The sequence below is a fragment of the Lemur catta genome, chromosome 14 (assembly GCF_020740605.2).
Source record: "Lemur catta isolate mLemCat1 chromosome 14, mLemCat1.pri, whole genome shotgun sequence".
Classification (NCBI taxonomy): domain Eukaryota; kingdom Metazoa; phylum Chordata; class Mammalia; order Primates; family Lemuridae; genus Lemur; species Lemur catta.
Genome location: NC_059141.1, coordinates 9,177,766 through 9,200,689, shown reverse-complemented (window position 1 = coordinate 9,200,689; position 22,924 = coordinate 9,177,766). Strand labels below are relative to the sequence as shown.

The 22,924-nt window shown below is 41.3% G+C and overlaps 1 long non-coding RNA gene across 1 annotated transcript; it reads left to right on the top strand.

Moving 5' to 3' along the window:
• Positions 1-2,237: 2,237 nt before the first annotated feature.
• Positions 2,238-3,856, top strand: LOC123650232. The gene is made up of 3 exons (XR_006739302.1): positions 2,238-2,273; positions 3,575-3,616; positions 3,843-3,856. It is a non-coding gene; the product is annotated as an uncharacterized LOC123650232 (long non-coding RNA).
• The last annotated feature ends 19,068 nt before the right edge of the window (positions 3,857-22,924 follow it).

Below are 22,924 nucleotides of genomic sequence, written 5' to 3'. Positions count from 1 at the left end.
GTTCTGTTTCTTATGAGCTGTGTGATATGAGGCAAGTCACTTTACCTCTCTGTGCTTCATGTTTTTTTATATATAAAATGGGGATGATAAGAGTACTGACCTCACAGGTTATTAAATGAGCTAATACGTGAGTTGGGCAAACTTTTTTTTTTTTTCTGCAAAGGGCCAGATAGTGAATATTTTAAGCTTGTGGGCCATATGATCTCTGCAGCAACTACTCAATTCTGCTGTTGTAATACAAAAGCAACCATAGAGAGTGCATAGGTGAATGGGCATGGCCATGTTCCAATAAAATTTTATTTACAAAAATGGGTGGTGGGCAGTGGTTGCCAACCACTGGGTGACTATATTAACTGCTCAGAACAGAGGCTGGCACTTAGTAAGCACTCAGTAACTGTTAGCAGCTATTATTATTGTGGAATGAATCACATTTCTTTTACTTGATTGTAAGAGCCATGAGAACAAGATTTGTGTTTCATTTAATTTAATCGTTGTGGTTGCCAGAATAAGCCCCTGGAGGTCCCGCCCCCCAATCCTAGAGGTTCATGTCTTAATTCCTGAATCTGTGAGTATGCTAGTTCACATGGCAAAGGGGAATTAAGGTTGCTAATCATCAGACTTTTTTTTTTTTTTGAGACAGGGTTTCATTTTATCACCCAGGTTGGAGTGCGGTGGCATGATCATAGCTCACTGCAGTCTTGAACTCCTGGGCTCAAGCAATCTTCCTGCCTCAGACTCCGAGTATTTGGGACTACAGGCATGTGCTACCATGCCCGGATTTTGTTTTTAATTTTTTTATAGATGGGGTCTTGCTATGTGGTCCAGGCTGGTCTTGAACTCCTAGCCTCAAGTGATCCTCCTCCCTTAGTCTCCCAGGTTGCTGAGATTACAGGGTAAACCACCGTGCCTGGTAGCAGACCTTAAAATAGGGAGATTATCCTGAGTTATAGGGGTATCACAAATGTAATCACAAGTGTCCTTAAATATGGAAGAAAGAGGCAGAAGAAAAAACCAGAGAGATGGCAGAGTTTGTTTATTGTTACTGGCTTTGAAGACAGAGGAAGGTGCCATGAGCCGAGGAATGTGGGTGGCCTCTACAGGATGGGAAAAGCACGGAAAGGGATTCTCCCCTGCATCCTCCAGACAGGACTGCACCTTGCTAACAATTTGATCTTAACTCTGGAAGACCTATGTCAGACTTCTGATACACAGGACTGTAGGAGATACATTTTTGTTTTTTCAAGTCATTACATTTATGGTGATTTGTTACAGTAGAAATAAAAAATTAACATAATCTCCCAGGTGCCTAATGCAGAAAGCATAAACTAACCATTGACTGAACAGCTATGTTTCTTATTCCTGTCTCATGTCTGTGTTGGGAAATGATCCGACAACATATGTTCCTGTTGTAAATACTGATGTGTTTGTGAGGCATTTATCATCAGCTATTTATCGTCATACAATTGTGGAACTATCAATAATTATCGACTCCTTCAATGCTTCCAAAAAGCTCTGCAGACACAGCGGCTGCTTTTGGGCATTCCTTTCCTTTTCTCTCTCCTCAATTTCCATTTCATGAATTATTTGTACTAGCCTCTTCCCAGGGCACCATTTGAAATGTTCTTGGGTAATACTTCATCTTCTCTCAGACTTAGGGAGAAGCCATTTCTTACAAGAAAATGGCTTTTCTCTTTCCCCTCCATTGCTACTCTGAGCTTTAATTGTGTAAAATAGACTGTTGGTTTTCAGAGTTGCCTCTTATAGTCTAAATCCATTTTTATCTGCTCTTCCCTGTTGCCAAATGGGAGCATTTTTCTACCCTTTTGGAATTTTTCCTGACCTCTTTTCCTGTCTAGGAGAAAATCGCTGGCATCACCCCCTGCGTGTTTTTAGAGAGTGTCAGTGACAGTGTTTCTTAATTTTGCTTTGGCTTAAGAAGACACGTGTTCCCCACGAGACAGTCTGGTCTTACTGGGAGCTCTCCCATTGTTAGTGGTTCCTCTTGTTTCCCACTGAATTGGCTCCTGTAGCAGCAGAAGACAGGCGGGCACATCTTCCCTGCCGGTTAGTGGAGGGCAGGTGAAATGGCACATACTTATCTAGCCGCACTGGTAGGCGCTGGGAGAGGTTACAAAGATGAAGAAGCTGCCTTCGCCATGCCCAGACACTACTGAGGAATAGGTTTATACGTAAAGGGCCATTATGCAATTTAGGGTTTCTCCTCTTCTTCTCCCCGCAGGTGGCTACACCACGTTCTCCAGCCTCCCTGGAAGGTAGGGTGACCACGCAGCTGAATTCCAGCCAATGAATTTGATTTGTCAACTAAATAACAGACAGACAGAGGATCTCTAAAAGAAACGAAGTTTATTTGGGACTAGAGCGTCACAGTGGGAATACGTGTGTCATAGTAAACGGTGTGCATGTTAAGGAGGTAAAGGAAGGCAGAAGCTTCTACAGGGAAAAAAAGGAGGAGGATTTCATAATTGTTTTGAAATAATTATCCTTGGCTACAAAGATCAAGGTTGGATAGGCGGTTGCCGGGCAGATGTCCTTGCAGAAGTATTTTTTTGTATAAGGTTGCAATGGCCTGTGTGCAAGGTTGTGGTTTTTGTAGAGTATTTTTTGTTATCAGGCATACAAGTGTGAGAACCCTCTCTCCAGGGCCTTCCCTGGCTCTGTTTGTCAGGATTTTTTTTAGCATTACTGACTCCCCTGTGATCCTGATGGCTCTCCCAGAGTGGGTGCGAAGGGCTCCCTCAGGGCGTGACGACCCCTGGCATGTTCTCCTGTGTTCCTTCTCCCTCCAGGCTGGCTGGGGGGACCTGATTCCCAGGGCGACTGAGGCAGATTGTGCGGGGCCATTACATACCTTTAGTGTCCTTATTTCAGCAGTCGGCGCTACCCTAACAAATGTGTGAGACAATTTGAGCTAGGCATAAATAGCATTTTACTATATTAATATTAATAGTTTTATGTTTATTTCAATATTTAATTAGAAAATAAAACTAACACACCAAAACCATAATTTCATGCATGTTATCCCTTAGGGCATGGCTAAAGCAGGTATTTAGGTTCAAAAACTGATAGCTTGAAAAAGAAAAAGAAGGTAAATCGTGGTGCTGGGAGTACTGTGTATGGCCCCAAGTTGATGGCCGAGCAGTGACGTGTGGGCAAGGGGTGGGCATGGTCGCCTGTGTTTGGGGGATTCACACCAAATTGTCCTTCAGTTCGATGACCTTAAGTTAATACAACTAGGCCATTTCAGAGGCTCAGGTACTGCACAGACTTGATATTTAGTCCCTTTGCAATAACTTTCATTTAGAAATGAAAAATAAACATAGAAGGAGCAAATTCTTTCCATTTTTTTTTTTTTCCTTTGAGGATATTGCAGAGGTGGAAATTCCTGATTGCCAGATTTTTTCCTTCCTTTTTTAGGCCTCAGGTGCAACTTTGAGCTATATTCTTCACTGTCGCTGTGGTGGGACATTGTCATTGTCAGTTTGGGCAAGGCTTGCGTCATGCTTTTATATTATATTTCTCCCCATCTCATTCTCTTCTCTTTCCTCCCCAACAGGCACTGACTGCAATGGATTTATATATATCCTTAAATTTATATGTATCCTTGCAAATATTAGATATTGTTTGCTTTGTATGCATTTTGATTTACATAAATGGTATGGTGCTATAAATCCTGTCATGTTTATTTTTTTCTTCAGTGCTTTTTCTCTTTTTTTTTTACAATCTATTCAGGTGCTGACTGCACATCTAATTTGTTGTTTCTTTCTGCAGCATAGAATTCCATAGCATTTTCTTTCTATATTTTTCTTATCTATCTCCCTAAGTAATAGACTTTGCCAAGCTGTGAGTCCTTTCATTCTATGATCCAGGAAGAGATAAACTCTGGTCTCTGTCCTATGGAGAAGCCCACCCCTTCCTGGGAAGAGCAACCAAAATCTAACGGCAACAGTGTGTGATGTAGGTTGCATCTTAGAATTATAGAATCATGGAATGATAATAAAAAGGGCTTTAAAGATAACGGAGTGCAGGGTTTTTCAAAATTCCTAAGTGGGTTAAGCAAATGTTTGGTTTGAATATCATTTTTAAAAGCATAATTTAATCTATTTCCACACAGCGTGACTGAAACAGCATGCACATTTAATGTGATACATATAAAAAATTAACATGCAGTTTTCAAACTGATGTGTCTGCAGGAGTCAGGCAGATAACAACAATCAGAGAAATGGTCCGCGTGTGACAATAGGGAGGGGTAGCAGGGACCAAAGCAAGCCAGAAGGCAAGTGACCTGTTCAGAGGCTGCAGCCACCTGTTTGGTCCTGGCCGCTGCCTGCCAGGTGGGAGTGCAGGTCCAGGGCGCAAGAGCTTTGGTTTTCAAGAGAAACTGGAAATTCCTATTTTCATGCGAAATCTCATTTTATAACACTCTGCCAGCCAAAACAAACCAAAGCAAAAAATACAGAAACAAAAACAAACCACGATATGGAACAAAGATAGCCTAGGGGACACCAGCTTATGCCCTCCGCTGGGGAAGGAATTTCTACTTTGCACTAAACCAGGACCCCTGAGGATTTCAGAACATGGCTTTCTTACTTAGTTAACGTAGATGTGCTTAGGAGGGCAAAGAATTCCTCTGTGAGGAGATCCTGTGTGTTTGCACCCAGATTTAGTCTTGTCACATAGTGAAGGGGACAGCATCGTGGCCCTGGGCTGAGAAGCCAGAGACTCCACAACATCTGGCCACTTCTCTGCTGTCCTGTTGGATACGTGTGTAGTGATAGTTTGTGCTATTGCCTGCTGGGTGCAGATGAAGTCCCCAAGAATGCAGACCCTTTGGGTGTTTGAGGTGTCCTCTGACTTTGGTTGAGGGTTGTGCCAGGGAGTGGTGGTGATTAAGCCCCTCACTCTTCTGGGTTGTACCTGGGTGCAGTGGGGCCAGCTCCCATGGATGCTTGCCATGGTGAGCCATCCGCATGCTGACAACTGTCTCCTGCAGCTGCAGGTGAGCTCAGGGGGCAAGAGAAATACGGGATCGAGCATCAGTGACATCTGTCTGCTCTGCAGCCTGTTTCTGAGAGTCATGAGGAACACATAAAACAAGGTCATCTGGGGACAAATGATAGCTGGAGCTGTGATTTGCTACCTATGATGTAATCTTGCCTCCCCTCCAGGTTTTCATCTCTGCCTCTTGGTTTTCTCTTGTCTCCTCTGTGTTCCCCGTGGACGCCCCTGGCTCCTGCAGGGTGCTCACGGGGAGGTCTGCATGCACGTGGATGGGCTTGCAGGAGGCATTCTTTGGCCAAGACCAATGGAAGATTCTGGGTATTCATCCTATGAAGGCCCATCTGTAGAGGAGAAGCATCAACATGGACACACAATTTGGCACTTGAAGTGGAAACATCTACAGTTTTAACCATTCAAGAATTGCCTCAAGCTTCCACGATATGGGGGAATTTTTGGTTATGTCAAGGCAATGGATGTTGAAGTAGTTGGGCTGAAAGAATGATGTCCAGGAGCACAGTTTAGAAGGCGACAGGTTCCAGGGAACCCCACTGTGGATATCTAGTATCTGACTTCAATTAATCTTTGAAACTATTCCTTGGGCAGATATCACCTCCCTTTTATTGATGGGGAAACTGTGCCCGAGTGGTGGTCAAATATGTGTAGGCATTTCGGATCTCAGGATGTATCTCTTGGGAATGTCAAGAGTTTCTTCCTTAAAACGAATGGATGGAATCTTAATATGTGATTTCTGATTGGCTGATGGTAGTTGCCTGGACAGGTGTGTTGAGAGGATTCTGTCTGGGCTCAGTTAGAAGATCGAGTTGTGATGGGTTTGCAACACCTGCTGCGACAGATGAGAGAGACATAGCGATGTCTGTGGCACATTTTTGCCCTCCTGGTATAAACTATTAGGTGTAACAACAACAATGTAAATCAGTGCTCAAACCTTGGCTAACAGGATTTTAAAGTGAAAGAATTTTTGCTAAAAACTGAAAGCCTGAAAAATTCTCTGAGTCCTCTGAAATGTATGATTTGAAACCAAATTGTGCCATGTCAACTTTCTTTAAATCACAAACCTGCATTTTTGCACAACGTGCTTCTCTAAGGTTAAAAATAGAAAGCATACTATTTTTATGACTGGGTAATTGTGGGCTCTGGGTTTACACCGTCTGTAAATTCAGAGTTTACTTGACTGTCCACTGGATCTGAGGTGAGACGTCCCTCGGCAGAGTGGCAGGAATGAAACAATCAAAGGTGTTAGAATAGTTTAAATAGAAACGGCCAAACTTCTGGCATGTGTTTGGGATACTGTCCTGTGAAGTACTTATGCTCTGGGTCTTGCTGATGGATTCTTTTGCTTTAATAACAGGCGTAAGCCAATGGGAGATTGAAAGCCAAGGTCAATTGTATAGAAGACCCCAGAGTGCTCACGGGCTGGAGAAGTCAGCCCAGTGCTTTGGCCAGGAACATGGTAAACCTCAGAATGTAAGATTTCACAATTGACACAGTTGTTTAGGGAACAGATGTCTCCCGGATCAGGGATGTTTAGATGACAAAGTTTCAGGGTTTATGGACAGGGTCTGCCAGAGGCGGGACACCCCATTCCACAGGCTGTGATTGGTACCCAGGGCTCCTGCCAAGAGTGAACAACACACTTATAATGACAACTATTTATATTAATTGAGTGGTTTATTTATTTATTACTCGACAGTGAGTTATTGAGTCCTTTTTAAATGTCAGGCACTCTACTAAGTGTGGGGAATTCATTAGAGCATAAAACAGATGCATCACCTGCCACCCTGGAGGTTAATGTTTAATAGAGAGACCAGGTCTCCCCTGCTCCCTGGAAAAAAAATATAAAAAGCCAAGGAAAGAAACAAATGACGAGACCATTTTCAGCTGCTGGACATGATAACAGGGTGGGAGGTGTGTGGGGAGGAGGACTGAGCTGGCAGGCGGAGAGCAGGGAGCTAGATGAAAAACACACGGAAAGTTCGCAGATCAGTTGTCAGGAAAAGCTGTGCCTTTGAACAACTTGTAAATAACACAGCGTGTGGAGCAGTCTTTGGAGACAGAGAGACCTCAGTGTCCACCCATCTCGGCCACTTATTAGTTGTGTGGTCTTGGAACACAACAATCTGTCAGAGCCTCATTTTTCCCATTTACAATCTTGGAGGAGTGTGAAGGAATTAGAGACGGCCGGAAGTGGTTACTCTGGTTCCTGGAGCTGTGGCTCCAAGCTCTGGGTGCATTTGGGACCCTGACCCCCAGGCCAGTAGCACCAGAGCCTTCGGGGGTGGGGCCCAGGCAACAGGGACTTCTAAAGCTCCTCAGGTGATTCCAGTGTGTGCAGCTGAGACCATCTGATTGAGCACGCTGTGTCCGGCTCCGCAGCGTGGGAGCATCTGTGCCTGTTATTTGAAAATAAGGAAATGAGCGAATCACCCCGAAGCCTACATTCTGCTCTCTCTCTCTGTCTCTCCGGGCTTCAGGTCAGTCGGTCCACCGGGGCTGTAGTGTGAAGCTCTGCATTCACATTGGAAATTTTGGAAAAAACTTTTTACGGAAATGTGTTTGACACACATAGCCTGAAGGTACAACTTGAAGAATTGTCATAAAGTGAACACACCTGTGTCACCAGCACACAGGTCGAGAATCAGGTCTTTATTCCTCCAGAAGCCCGTGAATGGGCCCAGCAGGGGAGTCACTCCCTCCCTCCCGCCCCCACAGGTTGCCCCCAGACTGCCTTCTAGCAGCCCCTGGGACTGAGCTCCAGCTGGCCTCACCATCCAGAAACTCGTGTGGCTGAGTCTTCCCTTGGTGAGTCAGAAATCGGCCAGGCTGACACCCAGACACCACAGGGTATGCAACTGCCACATAGGCAGTGATGGCACTGCAGACTCAGGGAATGCTCCTGAGCAGTGACCAAGGCCCTACTGGCGGAGGCAGCGGTGCTAGGGTTGTGTGCTGGGTTCCAGGGTCAGACAGATACCCCATCTTTGGGACTGCTTCCCCCCCGTCCTAGCCAGGTGACTTTGGGGCAGCCTTTAGGCAGCTGAGTAACCTCTAAGACTCAGGCTCACTGTCTATATATAATACGGACACCAAAAAGTTCCCGTCTAATAGGTCATGGTAAGGATGACATGAAGCATGGCTTGTGAACAATTCAGTCCAGTACCTGCTGCACAGAAAATTCTGAATAAATGTTAACTCTTATTTTTACACAAATAGTTAAAAAATTCCTATAGAGAATATGTGGTTCAATCTATGAAATATACAGCTGAAATCTTTTCTTCTCTCAAATGTATTAGTTCAAACCCCTACAGAATTTGCGTTGGTTTCTTTTTTAAGAAAATTTTGGTCAAATACACATAACATAGAATTTACTATCTTAACTTTTAAAGTGTATAGTTCAGTAGTGTTAAGTATATTCCCATTATTGTGCAACCATCATCACCATCCATTTCTAGAACTCTTTCCATCTTGCAAACCTGAAACTCTATTCTCATGAAACAACACCTCCCTACTCAGGCCGTGGTAGTCACTGTTCTACTTTGCCTCTATGAATCTGATGACTTTAGATACCTCGTTTAAATGGAATCATTCAATATTTGTCTTTCTGTGAAACTGGCTTGTTTCACTTATCATGTCCTCCAGTTTCATCTGTGTTGCAGCAAGTGTCCAAATTTCTTTTTAAGGCTGAATAATGTTCCATTGAATGTATACACGACATGTTCCTTATCCATTCATCAGAGAAACATTGGAGTCACTTCTACCTCTCGGCTGTTGTGAATAATGCTGCTATGGACATGGGTGTGCAAATATCTCTTCGAGACCCTGTTTCCAATTCTTTTGGATATATACCCAGATCGGAATTGTTGGATCATATGGTAGTTCCATTTTAAATTTTTTGAAAGACTGCTATATTGTTTTCCATGTTGGCTGCACCATTTATATTCCCACCAACTATGCATAAGGGTTCCAACTTCTCCACATCCTCACCAACATGTTATTTTCTGTGTGTGTGTGTGTGTGTGTGTGTGTGTGTTTTAATAATAGCCACCCTATTGGGTGTGATACATTGGTTTCTTTGGAAAGGCATGCGTTTGCCACCTGCTCCTGAAGCCGTAGGCCTCTCACTTCGGTGCCACCTATGTTGGGTGGAAGAGGAGCGTGGCTGATGGCCACTGATGAGTTTTCCAGGGTGGCTGCTGGACCGGATGGTGGCAGAGCTGAAATTCTGCCTGCGGAGTGTCTGAAAAGGTGACAGAGTGCACAGAGAACTATGTGGGTGGTTTGGAGTTTACTGCTTATATGTTTGAGCTCAATTTTTACAAAATCTGCCACAGGAGAATACTGTCAAGCAGAAACAAAAGTTTTCAAGCCTAGAGGCTGTGAGCTTCTGTACAGATGCTACTTTTCAAGGTTTAATGATATTTTTCAAATAGTTCATTGGTATCACGTTTTCTAAGTATATGACAAGAGCTGCAGACTGGTCTGTACTGAGCGTGTTTGCCAGAGCCTGAAAATGGGAGTGTATTTATTTATTAAATGTATGTCTTTTTTCCCTTGCTTACAAAAGTAATAAAGGCTTTTCATAAAGGATCTACACATTGCAGAAATAAATAATGTAGAAAGTGAAAGCCCTTTGTAATTCCATCCTTCATATGAAATCACTGCTGATAGTTGGCGTATGTTCTGTCACACACAAATAGATGAGCGCACTGACGTTTTTTTGGAAACATGTACTTAAGTGCAGAGCATCAGTATGGATTTTAACAACCATACTTTTTACTGTGACGTCCCAGGGAGTGGGCTTCTCGGTCTGTTTTTTGTTGTTGTTGCTGAAGAATCAAAGCTGAGAGCCAGAGCCAGGTTCGCAGGAGGTTCAGCTGAGAGAAAGCCCTGGCTGACACCAAAGATGGCAGCATTACTAGAGGGAGGGTCTGCGGCAGAGAAGCTAATGCACACATTGGCTATGATTCTGCCCTTGTGAAACATCTAGGCTTACTGCTCTGTTTGCTTTGGAAATCATCACTGATCTGATGGAGATACATTTTCTAAAGCTGGTCACGTGCTCAGCAGACATCTGATGCACTTACAGAAATGCCCGGTTGAGGGATCTGGTTCTGTCCAATAAGCTCTTAGAAGCTAGGACCCTCCGACAAGGGCGAGTACCTGCAGGGACTTTGCCCGTCCTCCTCAGCCCTCAGACACAGCTGCCCATGCTCTGGATGTGATCTGCTACCTTTCCTGCATTCTTTTAATGTTTTTGTTCTGTGGACTCCCTGTCTGTGTTGATGGCCTATTCAGATATGCAGGTGATTCTCTTACTGACAATAGTTATGTTCTGTAAAGTCACTGTGAACACTGAATTAGCATATACTGAACCATTGCTCCTAGGATAATACAGGGTTAGGTTCCTGTGAGCCTCTGGTCACAAGGTTTTTGTTAATGAATATGTAATTTTTGTGTGTACTTCTGTTTAAAGATGGCTTATTTGACGTGTTGTTGATTCATTAGCACTGAACTCCTGGCCCACAGCACTGTAACTCACACCTGAACAAGGCTTCTCTCCCACACAAATTTTCTGCATAAGGCACATCCCAACCTTCTTGCCCTTAGGAACAACAGATGGTGCTTCAGCTCTATGCCATTTTAAACAGTGGAATCACGAACAAAGAGCACAATGCAAAAAATGTGGCATTAAATAGACCACGAAAAGGACACTTGTTTACCATTTGAGAGCTGAAACAAGAAGGCAGAACATAGTCTTGTTCGACCTCAGCTGGGAATGTGCATGTTGGGTGACTCAAAATTTTTGCTGCTCTGCAAACATCTGTGAATGACCATGAAAGTGCCTGGTAATTGATTTTGGGGTTACGATTAAACTTTTGTGAGGAGGCAAATTTGCACATATGGCATCTGCAAATAATGAGTGTTGACTGCGTGTCTCTGGCTTGGGAATGGGGGCAGGGAGTGGACTGGCCCCTAAAAGAACAGCAGGTGAGGTGCCAAGAGCACGGGGTTCAGAGCCAGGTGGGGACCCGGGAGCTCAGACTTGCTCTGCGCCCATCAGCTGTCTGACGGTGGGCAAAACCCAACTCTACTTTGGGCTTCTCCTCATTTCTAAACAAGAGGGCTTGACTTCAGTCATATCTAAGATCTTTCTGGCCTCCACTAAAGTTTAGTGATTCTGAGCTCTACTCTTATGTAGGAACCAAACAGGTATCATGTGAAACACTGATGTGCTCACTGCTGGTTTGTGTTAAAAGATAATCCCCTTTCTCTCTGTGTCAATTCCATGGCACTATGTTTTCTCAAGTCAAGATCTTGGGCCTTAAAGTGCAAAAGAAGGTTTTTTTATAACTTGACTTGCAAGGAAATATCCTGGCTTGCAATTGTGCAAACATCAAGGTGACAAATGAGACTTTATGATTATAGAGAGAACCTGAAATTTACCTTTTCCAAGAGAAGGGGTAATTGAAGGCATTTAAAGCATGGTTCCAGGTTAGAATATCAGTAGAGGTGAGTGGTATAACTAATGTTTCACAGTGGAACCTGTGTGTAATTTTGCTCTGTAGGTGAAATAACAAGAATAAGCTGGCAAAGTTTTCAGAGGGGAAACTATGCAAGAGTAGAACTACAAAGCCATGTTTATTGTGAAGTGAAATTATTTGTTATAGGAATTAAGGCACATCTACCGGGTGGATATATTCAGCCAATAATTTTTGATTAGAGTGGAAAATGATCTAATAAGCCTGTGTTATAACAGCATTTAAATTAAATAAAACATTATACAGTAGGAATTTCCCACTTTTCTTTCTCATAACTACGCGAAGGTAGCAAGGATGGGCTGGAGAGGAAGGTGACCTTTCCAGGTAGGCAAGTGAGAAAGCCACCAAACAACAACCTGAAATTCATGCTTTCTACCATATTTGTAATTAACTTGGCCCAGTTCCCACGGGAAGGTGAAGGAAATCCATAATGTGTTAGAGTGCTTTATTTTCCCTCTCAAATCAGAACCCAATTTGTCACTGCCACATAAAAAGCGAAAAGGTCATCTTCTCACTTTGAAGTTTCTGAATCATTTAATAGCTAATTTGGACTGCTAATTACTACCTTTCACTTCTGTAATTATTTTGAATTATTGTTCTTCTGTTGCTATTAACAGGCCAGGCAGGGGACAATAAAACATGGCTCTACATTCCAATTGGTTAGCCTGGCGAATTTTTGAAGTGGCAGAGAAGGCTTGGCTATTTCACTCAGCTTTGCTGGGCCATTGACCAAAAAAAAAAAAAAAAAATCAGCAGCTGAAACATTATTTGCATTTTCCCAATCTGGAACTGCTTTTCATTAATATTTTGTATGGTGACCCTCTCTTCAGCTGCACACCAGCGGTAATGAAGTTAAGCATACTTCCTCTGCTCTTCTAATTGCTTTTGTGGTCCCCAGATATACCTGAAGCACCTGTAGGTTTAATTACCTGTCCACAGACATTCTGGAATCAGTTGTCAGCCACGTGGCCAGAGAGCTGAGGAGACGTCTTGGTCAAAAGCTGAGAGCTAATTAGATGATGTCTTGGGAGGATTTTCAACGTTATAATTCCAGAATGAAATTTCTGTGGACACAGTCATGTTGGCCCTGATTTTAAGGCATTTTGGTAAAATTTTACAGGTTGCCCTTAGGCAATCAATCGATCATGTTGGTGGGAAGTCAAGAGTACCAGAAAGGTTGTGCTGTCTCAGACTTCTCCCAAGCAATAGTTAGAGAGTCTATATTCATTCGTTTGAATCCAAGGGCTCTCTGGTTCCTAAGAATGCCCTATTTGTGAGCTGATATCCCCAGGAAGCCCAGCTTCTTAAACATTCATCATCTGCCACTTTGCTGGGGATCTAGCTATGGTTATAGCTCTGTTCAGGATGGGGAGGCCCCCGAAAGAAGGGAAAGGTTGAGAACAAACTTTCTTTGCTCTGTAATTTTGCCCAGGTAAACCCTTTTCATAACTCCAGAATGATGGGGTTACTGTAATGCCTTTTATTGATGAACTTTATACATTGTACAAATCCACCGATTTTATTCAAGTGGATGGAGTTGGCTATTACTAGGTATATGTGGAAAGAAAACTTTGGTGTAGAAAGGTGAAGTGGAGGTGTGACAGTGACAGAATTTGAGCACAGTTTAGAGTACCTTGGAAGTGACAGAGCTGAAGGGTTAACAGTGTGTCATTTGTTCATTCTGGGATAGGAGTGACAGCATCAGAGAACATGTTATCTTTGATTGTGTCCCAGCATTAATCGTTACCATCTGTCAGCTGCAAGAGAGGCCTTGTGACATTGTGGAGTAAGTATAGGATCTGGATTAATAAATACAATAGCTGCAATTTATTAGGCTACTGTTCCAAGATGCTGTGGTTAGTCCTTTACATGCAGGATCTCAATCCCCCCTTACGATGGAGGCATCATGATTGTCACATCTTAGCAATAAGGTATTAGGTAAATCCTACATGGTCACAAAGCTGGGAAATGGCAGAGTTCCTGGACTCAGACTCGAGTTCCTCTGCCGCCAGGGCCCACACTCCTCATCAGCGTGCTGCTATTTCATGGGGTCTCTGGGTAAGAGGAAAGTGAATAGTTATCCTGTAAATAATAAAGAGAAAGCTTGTGTGGATTAGCCCTGGGTTATTCAGGGTCCTTGGACTACTCCATGTTACATTCCAGGAAAATCTCTCTCCCTGTTTCTTCTGAGGTTGTAATGGGATTCCTTTAATCAATGGATGATGTTTTCCCTTTTTTTGCCTTGGCTGGAAGAAAGCTCAAAGTTAAGTTTCCTACTCAAGATAGTAACAAATTTCTGTTAAGCTTCTTGGGAATGTCTCCCCGTGTCTTTCATGGGGGTCCATGATTTCTGATTATATTCTTAATTGTCCTTATACAATATACACCTTTTATTATAAATTGTCCTATAGCCTTTTTGCAAGTGGACAGAGTGAGAACATTTAAGCAAGCCAGCAGCAATCTAAACTGGAGCTGTGGGAGGGGTTTGTCTCTTACTTGTTCCTGTTAGCACGTAGATCCCTGGGCCAACTCTGCTTTTTTGGGACTGAGAATTCCGGCCGCCTCTTGGCTAACTCGGCCTTCACAGGAATCAGCCACTGAGGCCACAGCTCTTGGTGCTCTGGGTGCTGAGTGTGATTTTGGAAACCTAGAATCTAACTTTTGGATTAGTGACTTGGAAGTTTGGCTTGTTCAGAGCTCAGGTTGCATTGTTGTGCCTGAGTCCAGACCTGGACAGGTGTTCCGAGGAGCACCAACCGGACTGTGGACCAGGGAACTGGAATCCATGCCCCAAACAGGCGGCCTGACCATAGAAGTTATTGCTCAAAGGGGATGACTTTGGAATGTAAAAGGGTGTGTTATGATCAGTGATGCCTGGGAAACAGGCGCGATCATGTGACTGTTGTGAGAAGGCTGTGAATGTCTCTGGAACACATTTTACATTTTTTTGCACATTGTCTACACAAAACGATTTCTCCATAGGACCACACCTGTGCTACACACTTGTTCATGGAGTGCCAACTAGATGCCTGGTCCCTAAGGGGTACCAGGGTGTGTCAGGTGAGTAACGTGTGCTCCTGCTCTTGAGATGAGCGTGTGTGTCCCTCACTACCGCACAGTGGGACGTGTCGTGTGGCAGTGCGTGGACAGAGTGAGGGTGTGCTCAGAAAGGGATAACTAGTGCAGTGGGGTAAAATAAGTGTTCTGAAATTTTAATATTTTAAAATTATGCAAGTCATTAATGAATAAATTATTATTGTAAAACATTGCGTAATAGTATGGTGAGCACACACTGAAAACCTTGACTTCACCTCCCCTCCCTTCTGCAGCCTCAGAAACCTTCTCTCTGTTTAAATGTGAGACAGTGTTAGTGGCTGAGAGTGTAGACTGTGCAGTTGGGCAAACTGGGTTCAAATTCTGGCTTTGCCTGTTACCAGCGGTGGGATTTCGACCTTCCTACATCTCAGTTCTCATCTGTAAAATGAAAATGATGTATTAATCTTTTCTCATAAGATCGTTGTAACTGTTAAGTGAGAGAGAACAGGTCAAACACTTATTGAGAATCTAATATAGGGACCAGGCGTGGTGGCTCACGCCTGTAATCCTAGCTTTCTGGGAGGCCGAGGCGGGTGGATCGCTCAAGGTCAGGAGTTCGAGACCAGCCTGAGCGAGACCCCGTCTCTACTAAAAATAGAAATAAAAATTATCTGGACAACTAAAAATATATATAGAAAAAATTAGCCGGGCATGGTGGCACATGCTTGTAGTCCCAGCTACTGGGGAGGCTGAGGCAGTAGGATCGCTTAAGCCCAGGAGTCTGAGGTTGCTGTGAGCTAGGCTGACGCCACGGCAATCACTCTAGCCTGGGCAACAAAGTGACACTCTGTCTCAAAAAAAAAAAAAAAAAAAGAATCTAATATAGTAGCCAGGCATGGTGGTTTGTATCTGTAATCCTAGCACTTTGAGAGGCTGAGGTAGGAGGATCACTTGAGGCCAGGAGTTCAAGGCTAGCCTGGGCAACACAGCAAGACCCTATCTCTACAAAAAATAAAAAAATTAGCTGGGCATGGTGGCGTATACCTATAGTCCCAGCTATTTGGGAGGCTGAGATGGGAGGATCACTTGAGCCCAGGAGTTTGGGGTTAGAGTGAGCTCTGATCGGGCCACTGTAGCCTGGGCGACAGAGTGAGACCCTGTCTTTCTGGAAAAAAAAAAAAAAAGAATCTAATACAATGGAGGCTGTAGTTATTGTCATGAATAATTCCCAGGAGAGTTTGTGAGACCCTGAGTTAGGGCAGTGGGAGAGCAGAGGAGGGCAGGATTTGAGAAACACCACAGGTATAGAATTGACTGACTTAGTGACTCTTGAGATGTGTGGGGTGAGGGTGTAGCTTGGGTGGCCAAGCTGGTCCTGTCTTTTCAAGAAAGGGAACCCAGGAGCAGGTTGGGGCTGAGCAGGAGGGGATGGGTGGAGCCAGAGAATTTGGTTCCAGGCATAGTAAGTTGGACATAGCTGGGGGATGGTCAGGTGGAAATTTCTAGCAGGCAGTTCAATATTTGGATCTGAAGAGTGAGAGAGTTAGGTCTGCAAATGCGATTATTTTTAGCACTTTTCTAGGTTGTTTAAATATAAAGAGAGAATGGCACGGAAGAGGGAGACATTTCAATTTGTGTCTTTTAAGTCATGGACTCAATGACATCATCATGAAAACTCAAAAATCTTTATCCGGTGAGGAGTAAATGGGATGATACCGTGATTATCTTCCTATGCAGCTAATCTGGGCAAACTCCCGAGTGGACTCGAGCAATCTGTGGGCAGGTAGTTGCCGCTGCTCTGCTTTTAGGATTGTACCAAGGTGCTCGTGGGTCCACTTTGATCACAGGGTGTGAACACAGATAAGCCACGTAGCTCACGGTTGTCAAGTGAGTCTGTGTGTTTGTGTACACCCTACATTCTTTCCACGTCCAATCCAGGTGTCACAGCACATGCGCCTACCTGTCTCAGTAGCCACATGCGCTGTGAAACGCGGGGAAGAGACCACAGGGCACGAAATGGATGGAAATGAGTTTGCAGTGGTTCCTGTTGAATTCTTCCCACCTTTTTAAAATTGATGTTGTTGCTGTCGGATAATTTTCCTTTCTAATGACCTATCGGGTTTGTTACCAAGCAAAGCAGCACCTTTTGGCAAAATGAAAAACAAAAATCACCTTCAAATTAAACCCTTTGAATATATATACTTTTCAAAAAGGATAGTAGTTCACTGCTAATGATATGTATTTGATGAGTGAATTTTACACCGTTAATGAGGCGGGTCAGAAGAGCTATTTTTAAAAAGGCATCAGTTATGAATACGATATGCATATTTTTGGAGATAAAAAGAGCTTTATTTTGAGGAAAAATTGAAATGTGAAGAGACTTGGAAGAAACACTGATAACCTGGAAAACCCCTGGTATGGTGTAAATGTTACTGCCAGTGATGGAAAGTTAAGTGAGTTTGAAACAAAAATAATTAATTTCCTTTTGTTTCCTGGTTAAAGAGACCAGGGGCATCGACGCTCCGTGGAATGCTGAGATTTGTGACTTAGCTGTAACCGATTTCCATATGTGGGATTTAAAACTGGATTTCGTATATTAAAAATTGATTGCCCTGGATAAAGAGCAGTTCTAATTTCAATGACTTGGGCCTTTATGGCCCGATGTGGTGAATATTTAACGGCTGGGAGTAGCGGGCTGTTTTCCGGGTATTACATATTCACTTAACTTGCCTGGCTGTGTCCCTGGGGTACCTTTTTCTTCCAATTAGAAATCTTGTTTAGAGCATAGACTCTCCTGTTGTCCCCAAAGTCTGGTTTTCTTGGTCACTGAGCCTGGCATTGCCTGTGAATTGGTTATGGCAAAGACATCTCTTGCCTGCCTGAAAAGAAGAGATGTGGTACTTCTGGGTATTGGTTTCAAATTAGTGGATTGTTGACTGCTCTGAGCACGATTCTACCAGGAATGTGTGTGCTACTGGGCGTTGTTCCTATTTTTCTGCTGCCATCTCTTCTCTTTAGATTGTGAGCTTTTAAGAAAATCCCAGCATGAACGGTTTTAGAATTTTTCTGATTATAAAAATAATAATGCTTATTGCAAACAATTTAGAGCCTAAAGGAATGTATATTTTTAAAAAAATCCACAGACTCTCCACCCAGAAATATCTCTCCTATTAATATAATATTTTAATGTATAGTCATCTGTGATTCTTTCTTTATGCTTAAAGATATCTATCTCTGCATACTTATTTTAAATAAACATGGTGCCGTACAACATATGCAGTTTTGAGATCTCTTTTTATTTACCAATATTTCCTGACATATTTTGTTAATGCTATGACTTTTTAATGGCTGCATTGTATTTTATTGTATAGCTGTTTCAGAAATTATTGAATCAATACCGTATCGATGAATGTTTGGGTTATTTTCAGTTTTTCAATATTGAAAATAAGGTTGCAATGTATATCCTTGTAACTGCATCCTTACAAACTTTCTTAGGACAAATTCTTAAAGGAAGAATTTCTGAGAAATAAATATGCAGTCTTTAAAACTTCTAAAACATACTGCTAATCTGTCCTCTACTCAATCTTTTAAATCTCTGGCAAGGGAAGTGGGAACTCGTTGTTATTTTAATTTGTATTTTCCCTAAGTTTTTTTACCCTGCCCCGGTTGAGTTTATACTTTATTTACTGAAGGTCGACTCCAGGAACCCTGAGATTTTCATCTGTTTCATTTCTTCTCCATCTCCTTCCTGTTCTGAGAAGGGTGTTTGGCACACAGAAGGAGAGCAAATATTTGTTGAATGCTGAAGTACCTTTTTCCTGTCCGTTGCTCATTTTTTTCCCAGACGGGTACCAGCCTTTTTATTACTGATTTTGAAGAGCTTTTTATGTACTACAGATATTAGCTCTTTGCCATAGAGAGGAAAAGTATTTTTCCCAGTTTGCTTTTTATGTTCTAACTTTGAGGATTTTTATTTTTGCATATAGAAATGTTTATTTTTTTAGAGGGTCAATTGTATTCATATATTTTCTTTAGTTTTATCTTTCCTGTTGAACTTGAGAAAAGGCTTTCTCATTCTAGAACAATAAAAACTGCAACCTTGATTTTTTCTAATTACTTTTAATGGTTTCCTTTTAGACCTCTAAGTTATTCATCTTCATGAATGTGTTTTGGTGAAAGCTGGGGATTTACTTTGAATTTTTTCCTCCGAAACAGTTTGCCAGTTGTCACAATAATAGCTCCTTTCTTGCTGGTTGTATGCCCCCTGAAGGCAGGACGCTGGACGGGAGAACCAGCATTTACTGGGGGACTATTTTCCAGACATGGGGAACTTGCTCTACTTATTATTGCACTTACCCTTTCTAGTAATAATACAGCCCTGCAAGGTAAAAGTTAGTCCAGTTTGCCGACCAGGAGACTGAGGCTTAGAGAGGTGAGAAGTATGTCTGGAGTCACTTCGGACTCTGGAACCCTAGGCCTCCCAAGCCCCTGCTCCTCCCACGGATTCCTTAGTTCTAGCCTTTGGGTTCTCAGGGCCAGAGGGGTCCTGCCCAGCAGTGGGGCTGAGGCCTTGCAAACCTTAACCTACAGCCATTAAAAAATGAAATTCTTGAGTCAAGAAGTTTAAAGAAAAGTTGCATTTTGGTGGATGAAGCAAAGATGTATTTCTTTTCTTTTCTTATTTTCCCCCAGCTTACAAGTGAGATGAGTTTATTACTTACAAGGGTGCTTGGTCTTGGGTGGCACAGGAATCAAAGATGTATTTTTAGCCTCCCTTTTTATTCCCAATATCAGACAGAGTCCCCAAAACATATTTTCCTTGGCCCCTGGACTTGATATTGTCAAAAAGAAATGCAGAGGTTAGAAGCAGAGAGTACACATTTTAAGCATTCAGCATGGAATGAAAGTTAACGTGTGGAAAATGGGAATAATGATTATTTGAGATGTGTATAATGCATTCAAAGTCATAAATGTTTGGTGCTTCTAAAATGGCGAGCATTATTATTTTATTGTTAAAACACAATTTGCTCCATTGAGCTAATGCCAGCACTCAAAGTGATGCTATTAAGGAATGATGTGTTCATACAGTAGTTGCAGTTTGATTACACAGTTTGTATGCAACAGCGGTATTTTACCATCATGCTTTTTCCAAATTGTGAACTAAATGTAAATAATTATTTAAGTATCCTTTTAATGATGCTAAAAATTTAAATTCTGTAGCAGTGTGAATCACAAGGCAACACATTTACTAACCCCAAAGGAATGTATAGTAAAACAATTGTGCATTTTTAGAGGCTTGTCTTTATGTGTATGGCACATGAATTTGCATTTTTTATATTAATTTACCTTAATTATTGGGCACGGTTAATTTGACACGTAAGCTTGCACAAAAACAACTTTTGTATTTTATATGGTATGTTATTTATGATATAATAGGTATATGCCATCTTCATAATTATAAATCACATTTAATAAATATAAAGTAAATAATAAAAACTATATAATAGGTAATATAAACAATATATAAATACTATATAAATATATCTTATATGTTAAGTATATTATATATTATAAATTATATAAGTATATATTATCAATAATATTTACTTTTTAGAATTAAAAGATGATATTATGTCCCTGTTTGTTACTGTTTTCTCCTGGTGTGGCTTGCTTTTCATTTTCTTAATAGTGTCTTTTGAAGAACATACACTTTTAATTTTGTTGAAGTCCAGTTTATTCATTTTTTTTCTTTGTAGTTAGTGCTTTTTGTTCTCTAAGGATTGGTTGGCTATACCAAGATTGTGAAGATTTCTCATGTATTTTCTTCTAGAAGCGTTCGCTTTTACCTTTAGGTGTATGATCCATTTCAAATTAATTTTTATGCATGGTTTAAAGTATGGATTAAGGTTTATTTTTTTTTCCATATGGGTGTCAAGTTGTTCCAGTAGCATTTGTTGAAAAGATTCTATTTTCTCACTGAACTACGTTGGTGCCTTTATCAAAAGTTAGTTATGGGTATGTGTAAGTCCATTTCTGGGCACTGCATCTATTCCACTGCTCTGTATGTATATCCTGTACTAATGCTACAATGTCTTAATTATTGTAGTTTTATAATACATTTTAAAGTCAGGTAGTGTAAATCCTCCAACTTGTTCTTCTTTCTAAATTATTTTGGCTATTTTTGGTATCTCCATATAAATTTTTGAAGCAGTTTATTAATTTATACAAAAATATATGCTGGGACTTTGATTGGGATTCCATTTATTCTGTAGATTGAATTGAGAGAATTGACAGCTTAACAACATTGAGATATTAAATTCATGAACATGGTATATTTCTCCATTTGTTCAGGCCTTTTTAAATTTTGATGTTTTGGTGTACAGGTTGTGTACATCTTTGACTAAACTTATTCCTAAGCATCTTATCTATTTTGATGCTGATGTAAATGGTATTTTAAAAATTTTCATTTTTCAATTTTTTTTGCTTATATAGAGAATACAAATGATTTTTACATATTAATGCTGTATTCTGGAAACTTGTTATATTAATTATTAAGTCTAATAATATTTTTAATAAATTCTTTAGGATTTTCTAATGTAGATAATTAGATTGTCTACAAATAAGGACTTACTTCTTTCTTTCCAATTCTTTTGCCTTTAATTTATTTTTCTTGTCTTATTGCATGGCAATAACTTTCAGTATAATATTGAATAAAATTAGTGAGAGCAGACATTCTTACTTTGTTCCTAATCTTAGGATGAAGGCATTTATTATTTCATTGTTAAATGTGATGTATTTGTAGATGCCCTTTATCAAATTGAGAAAGTTTTATTTGTAGTCTGCTGAGAATTTGTATCATTAATGGTTGTTCAATTTTGTCCAATTGCTGTTCTGTATTTATTGAAATGATCATATGATTTTTTGCCTGTATTATGCACATATGGTGAATTACATTGATTGATTTTCAAATATTGAATCAATATTGCATTCTTGGGAAAATTCCATGTCCTCATCATGATATAGCATCACTTTCATTTATTGCTGAATTTTTAAATTTATTTTTATTTCAGCATATTACGAGGGTACAAATGTTTAGGTTACATATATTGGCTTTGCACCACCCAAATCAGAGCTTCAAGCATGTCCATTCCCTAGACAGTGAGCACCACACCCATTAGGTGTGAATATACCCATCCCCTCCTCCCTGCTCCCATCTGCCCGATACCTGATGAATGTTATTATCATATGTGCACTTAGTGTTGATCAGTTAATACCAATTTGATGGTGAGTACATGTGGTGCTTGTTTTTCCATTCTTGTGATGCTTAACTTAGTAGAATGGGCTCCAGCTCTATCCAGAATACTACAAGAGGTACTAGATCACCGTTGTTTTTTGTGGGTGAGTAGAACTCCGTGGTATACATATACCACAATTTATTAATCCACTCATGTATTGATGGGCACTTGGGTTGTTTCCACATCTTTGCAATTGTGAATTGTGCTGCTATAAACATTTGAGTGCAGATGTCTTTTTTATAGAATGTCTTTTTTTCCTTTGGGTAGATGCCCAGTAATGGGATTGCTGAATTAATTGGTAGTTCTACTTGTAGCTCTTGAGTTATCTCCATATTACTTTCCACAGAGGTTGTGCTAGTTGGCAGTCCCACCAGCAGTGTATAAGTGTTCCTATCTCTCCACATCCACACCAACATTTACTGTTTTTTGAACTTTTTGTGGAGGGTTTTTGCATCTATGATCATGAGAGATATTTGTCTGCAATTTTTTTTCCTTCTAAAGTGTCAGATTTTGGTATTAGTTTTATGCTGGCTTCATAAGGTGAGTTGGGAAGCATTTTCTCTACCTTTATATTTTGAAAGAATTTGTGTAATATTGACATTATTTCTTTATTAAAGTTTGCTCATGTTAGGAAAGAGCTTCTGCCTCAAAGGCAAAGAGTAAACCTGCCAAAACTCCATAGGTGTTGAAAGTAAACAGTAAGACTTGATGGATTAGAGCAAGGTAGTTTATTACAGCAAAGCAACTAGCAGGAGCATTCTCTGCTTCTAGTCCCGCAGGGTGATGTGGTGGGATCAGGCGCTGACTATGCATACAGTGGGTTGCACTGTGGCCGAGAAACCTGGGGCCAAGGGCTCAGCACGTTGTTTAGCCAGCGGCAACGAGCCAGTCTCCCTCCCCTGGGGACTGAGTGCGCCCATGGTAGTTCCTTTGTGGTTGCTTGGACCTATTTAACTGTCCATATGGCTGACTACGGAAACTTCTCAGTATTAGGGGATGGTTAGACTTTGAAGTTTG